At 39.9% G+C, this 6126-nt stretch overlaps 1 pseudogene; it reads left to right on the top strand.

Annotated features, from left to right (window-relative positions):
- Nucleotides 1–3787: 3787 nt before the first annotated feature.
- LOC140502493 (ubiquilin-4 pseudogene) lies at nt 3788–4810 on the top strand (annotated as a pseudogene).
- The last annotated feature ends 1316 nt before the right edge of the window (nt 4811–6126 follow it).

Genomic DNA, 6126 nt, shown 5'->3' with positions numbered 1-6126 from the left:
CTCTGCTGCTAGTGTTAAATTTGGTCTGAGGGACAGAGAGAAAAGGAGAAGGGGAGAGGGAAAGGGGCAGGAGAAAGAGAAGGAGAGTAAGAGGGAGAGTGAGAGTAAACACGGTGAAAAAAAGATAGATGAAAATATACAGTTAGTAGTTATAACTGCAACTGTGGTATGAGATTACCTCATTCCTCAGAAAACAGAAGATGATAGTAGAATGGATTAGAAATAGAACATAACAGCAGATTTTTTTTTGTTTGTTTAGTTTTTTACAAGAGAACATATCTGAAAAAGAGAGACACAGACACAATAAAGATAAGGGGCTGGAGCAGAATCTGTTATATTTTAGTTAAGGTTAAAAAAGCAAGGGTAGCACTCACGTTCTCAAATAAAGAAAAAAAAAGTAGAACTAATTTGAAAGAGATAAGCAGAGAAAGTATTTTTTTCTAAAAGGTACTGTAGATCATGAAGTAATATCAATACTAAACTTAAGTGCACCAAATGGAATAGCATCCAGATTCTTAAAAGAATGGAAAAATGAGTTATAGGAGGAAATACACAGTAAAATTGTACTAATGGGGAACCCCAACATTTTCCTTCTAAGAGATGGATAATTCTAATTATAAAATATATAAGAAAGAAGTTAAGATGAATTAGAATTTTAGAAACATCAGAGATGAAATCACTCTGGAGAAAATTCAACGAGAATAGAAAGCACTCTACTGCTTTCTCAGTTGTTCACCCAAATTGACCATGTTTTAGGGCATAAAAACCTCACAAACAAATGTAGAAAACCAGAAATTTTAAAAATGTCCTTTTCAGATCATGACTCAGGAAAATTTACAATCAATAAAGGACCTTGGGAGTATAGGTTGAAGATAAATTGGAAATGACATTATCTAATCCTAAGGAATGAATGTGTCTAAGAAGAAAACAAGGTAACAATCAATTTCATTAAAGACAATGACAGCATACACTTTGATCCAGCAATACTGCTTCTAGTACTGTATCCCCAAGATATAATAAAAATGAGAAAGGGTCCCACATGTACAAAAATATTTATAGCAGCTCTCTTTGTGGTGGTCAAAAACTGGAAATCAAGGGGATGCCCATCAATTGCAGAATGGCTGAATAAATTGTGGTATATGAATGTAATGGAATACTACTTTACTATAAGAAATGATGAACAAGAAGACTTTAGAGAGGCCTGGAAACACTTATAGAAATGGATGCTGGGTGAAAGGAGCAGAACTAGTGCAACTTTGTACACAGCAACAACCACAGTGTAAGAGGAATTTTACTGGTAGACTTAGTACTTAATTGCAATGCAAGGACTTAAAAAATTCCAATGGTCTCTTAAGGCAAAATGTGTTCCACATCCAGAGAAAGAACCATGGAATTCAATCTCAGAATGAAGTAGCCCATTTTCTTTTGTTTGTTTTGTTTTGTTTTATGGAATAAATTCCATTCATTTTAATTCTTCTATGCAACATGACTGTGGTGAAAATGCATTTAATAGGAATGTGTGTGAAGAGCCTATATAAAATTGTATGCTGTCTCAGGAAAGGAGTGGGAAGGAAAGGGGGAAGGAAGGGGAGGGTCAGGAGGTGAGGTGGGTGTGAGGAGAATATTCAGAGGTCAAGTCAGTAGCTGGGGAATATGCCCAGAAAAGGGAAAAGAAATAAGACTACTGAAGGCTACTTTCTTGGAGAACAGACATTTCCTCCCTTCCTTTCTGATGAGGAAGAACAATGTCTACCATCAGGCAAAGACACAGAAATCAAGGCTTCTGTGTCCCAGCCCACCCAATGGGCTCAGGCCATGGAAGAGCTCAAAAAGAATTTTGAAAACCAAGTTAGAGAGGTGGAGGAAAAACTGGGAAGAGAAATGAGAGATATGAAAGAAAAGCATGAAAAGCAGATCAGCTCCCTGCTAAAGGAGAACCAAAAAAAGGCTGAAGAAATTAACACCTTGAAAACTAGCCTAACTCAATTGGCAAACGAAGTTCAAAAAGCCAACGACGAGAAGAATGCTTTCAAAAGCAGAATCAGCCAAATGGAAAAGGAGATTCAAAAGCTCACTGAAGAAAACAGTTCTTTCAAAACTAGAATGGCAGAGATGGATGCTAAGGACTTTGTGAGAAAGCAAGATATCACAGAACATAGCGAGAAGATTGGAAAAATTGAAGATAATGTAAAATATCTCATTGGAAAAACAACTGACCTGGAAAATAGATTCAGGAGAGACAATGCAAAAATTTTGGGACTACCTGAAAACCATGATCAAAAGAAGAGCCTAGACATTATCTTCCATGAAATTATCAAGGAAAACTGCCCTGAGATTCTAGAACCAGAGGGCAAAATAAATATTCAAGGAATCTGCAGAACACCGCATGAAAGAGATGCAAAAAGAGAAACTCCTAGGAACATTGTGGCCAAATTCCAGAGTTCCCAGGTGAAGGAGAAAATATTGCAAGCAGCTAGAAAGAAACAATTCAAGTATTGTGGAAATACAATCAGGATAACACAAGATCTAGCAGCCTCTACATTAAGGGATCGAAGGGCATGGAATAAGATATTCCAGAAGTCAAAGGAACTAGGACTAAAACCAAGAATCACCTACCCAGCAAAACTGAGTATAATACTTCAGGAGAAAAAATGGTCTTTCAACGAAATAGAGGATTTCCAAATTTTCTTGATGAAAAGACCAGAGCTGAAAAGAAAATTTGACTTTCAAACACAAGAATGAAGAGAACCATGAAAAGGTGAACACCAAAGAGAAGTGATAAAGGACTTAGTGAAGTTGAACTGTTTACACTCCTACATGGAAAGACAATATTTGTAACTCTTGAAACTTTTCAGTATCTGGGTATTGGGTGGGATTACACACGCATACACGCACACACACACACACACACACACACACACATAGAAACAGAGTGCACAGAGTGAATTGAAGAGGATGGGATCATATCTTAAAAAAATGAAATCAAGCAGTGAGAGAGAAATATATTGAGAGGAGAAAGGGAGAAATGGATTGGGGCAAATTATCTCTCATAAAAGAGGCAAGCAAAAGACTTATTAGTGGAAGGATAAAGAGGGGAGGTGAGAGAAAAACATGAAGTTTACTCTCATCACTTCCCACTAAAGGAAGGAATAAAATGCACGTTCATTTTGGTATAAAAACCTATGTTACAATACAGAAAAGTGGGGGATAAGGGGATAAGCAGGGTCGGGGGGGGATGATGGAAGGGAGGGCATGGGGAGGAGGGAGCAATTTGAGGTTGACACTCATGGGGAAGGACAGGATCAAAAGAGAATACAAGTAGTGGGGGACAGGATAGGATGGAGGGAAATATAGTCAGTCTTATACAACACAACTATTATGGAAGTCATTTGCAAAACTACACAGATTTGGCCTATATTGAATTGCTTGCCGTCCAAAGGGAAGGGGTGGGGAGGGAGGGAGGTAAAGAAGTTGGAACTCAAAGTGTTAGGAACAACTGTCGAGTAATGTTCTTTCCACTAGGAAATAAGAAATACAGGTAAAGGGGTATAGAAAGTTATCTAGCCCTACAGGACAAAAGAGAAGATGGAGACAAGGGCAGAGAGGGATGATTGAAGAGAGAGCAGATTGGTGATAGGGGCAATTAGAATGCTCGGTGTTTGGGGGGGGAGGGGACAAAAGGGGAGAAAATCTGGAACCCAAAATTTGTTAAAATGAATGTCAAATAAATAAATTAAAAAAAAAAAAGAAATAATGTCCTACCCTTTACCTGATGCACCACATTAACATGGCCAAACCAAAGATATAGCAACTAATGGAGAAAAATTTGCTCAATAACCCAGAATTAAATGAGGCATCATAATATGGAGCCAGGTAAAACCCTAATATTATGCAAGAGATGAACTGTAACCAGGACCCAGCCCTAGATCAGGACCCAAACTACAGAGCATTCCTGGGAGATACAGTGCCTTGCACCACACATTTGCAGATATACAACCAATGTTCAGTGTTGTTGGGGGAAGTTTGGCAACAATCCCTTGTCTTCATTATTGGGAAACTCTGACAGTAGCTACTCCCCCAACCTCTCTGGATTGAGAATTGGAGCCCTTCTTTAGCTTCTTGAACCTTTCAATCCTTGCAGCCTACTGAGGAGGACCAGCCAGGACCATGGCACCCCTCAGTCTCCAACTGTTTTGGTATTACTGTAGCTAGTCTAAGGTCAGAATGTTTACCAGCCCTTATTTTCAGGGCTTTCTGCAGCAAATATCAGAAAATCCTTAATTTATGGAAAACATAGTTTCAGTCCCACACATATGAAGTATGATGAAAACACTTCCCCAGAATGCTAACTTCACAACTCAGGTGATGGTGAATGCCCCTTTGTTTGACAAGAAGACCAAAACTACAGGAGCAACTCATCCTCAAGCTCTCAGTCTTCCTACAGCATATCCAAAACCCAAACTCACTATCAATTCTCAGCAACCTCTGAGTCATGTAGCTGCTGCTATTGATATAACAGGGACTCCAGACACTGTAGGCAGAGGTGCCAAGACTTCGAGGTGGCCTGCATCCCACCTGTATCTCAGGAGGTTAGCAGCAGGCCAGAGCCCCTTATCCCTTTCCCATCTACACCAGCTAGTACCTCTTCAGCATGGGGCACTAACAATCCTCAGCAACAGATAATGCAACAGATGATTCAGCTTTTGGCAAAAGGAGGATACTCACAGATACAGAACCAGTGATTAGATTTCACCAACAGCTAGAGCAGCTCACTGCCGTGTGTTTCATCAATCGAGAAGTTCAACTATAAACCCTGATGGCTATATGTGGGTATTTTAATAGAACTTTTGAGAGACTGATGGGCTCCCATCCGTCCCAATCCATGAGTACATCCATTCCTAGTCCCCTATCCACACATGCACACCTCCACACCGAACGCCCCTACAGTGTTTTTTACCTTTGAGAGCATCTTGACTTTTCCAAATCAATAACTTCCTCTCCTATTACTTTTCACACCTTGTCTCTCTGGTGTTAAAGACACTTCAGATACTAGGGGAGAAAGTTGAGGCATGGCAACCTAACCCCAGAACACTGTTTTCAGTCTCTTGGTTCTCACTATACATCTCTTCTTCATTCTGCCTTTCCCATACCTTTGACAGAGATATTTAAGATATTTTGAATTTTATTTTGGTTTCCCAATTTTATCTCTGACTCCCTGAACCCTTTCTTATATTCTCCAAAACATATTACTAATGGTTGGGTGGTTGTTGTTTTTCATTCTCAAGGAGGACCAAAAGGAAATCTCCATGATAATGTGAAGTTTCAATGTGTACAGCTGTGGCTGGTGAGAACAATATGAGCTCAGAATGCTCCACCACAGATTGTGCACAGATAGTCCATGTGAACGTTTGGGTAGTTACTCCAAATTTGCACATACTATGTTTCCTGTGTTCTGTTTCAATTCTCCTTTGCTCATAGAGCACAGCACCCTTTTCTGATGTGGGCAAGTCATGCTGAGTGGTCCTGGGCCAGTGTCTCCAATGTAGCACAAACAAATTCAAAGTTCTTGAGAGAGACTTTAAGAGTGTCTTTGTATCACTTCTTCTGACCACCATGTGATCGCCTGCCCCATGTGAATTTCCCATAAAATGGTCTTTTTGGCAAGTGTACATTTTGCATTCAAATGTGGCCAGCCCATTGGAGTTGTGCTCTCTGAAGCATAGTTTGAATGCTTGGAAGTTTAGTTCAAGGAAGGACCTCAGTGTTTGGTACATTATCCTGCCAGGTGATTTTCAGAATCTTTCTAAGACAGTTTCAGTTCAGTTTCCTGGCATGGCACTGGTAGACTGCTCATGTTTCACAGGCATACAATAATGAGGTCAGCACAATGGCTCTGTGGACCTTCAGTTTGGTATTCAGTCTAATATCTCTTCTCTCTCAAACTTTTCTTCAGAGCCTCCCAAATACTGAGGTAGCTCTGGCGATGTGTGTGTTAATGTCATTGTCAATATGCACATTCCTGGAAAATATCCTACCAGGGTAAGTGAACTTACCTACAGAACTCACAACTTCTCCATTTGTTGTAACCAATGCGTGGAGTGGTGGTGGCTGATGGAGCACCTGTGT

This window comes from Notamacropus eugenii, chromosome 4 (assembly GCF_028372415.1).
Source record: "Notamacropus eugenii isolate mMacEug1 chromosome 4, mMacEug1.pri_v2, whole genome shotgun sequence".
Lineage (NCBI taxonomy): Eukaryota > Metazoa > Chordata > Mammalia > Diprotodontia > Macropodidae > Notamacropus > Notamacropus eugenii.
The sequence above is the reverse complement of the archived record's forward strand: the minus strand, read 5'-3'. Positions and strand labels throughout refer to the sequence as shown.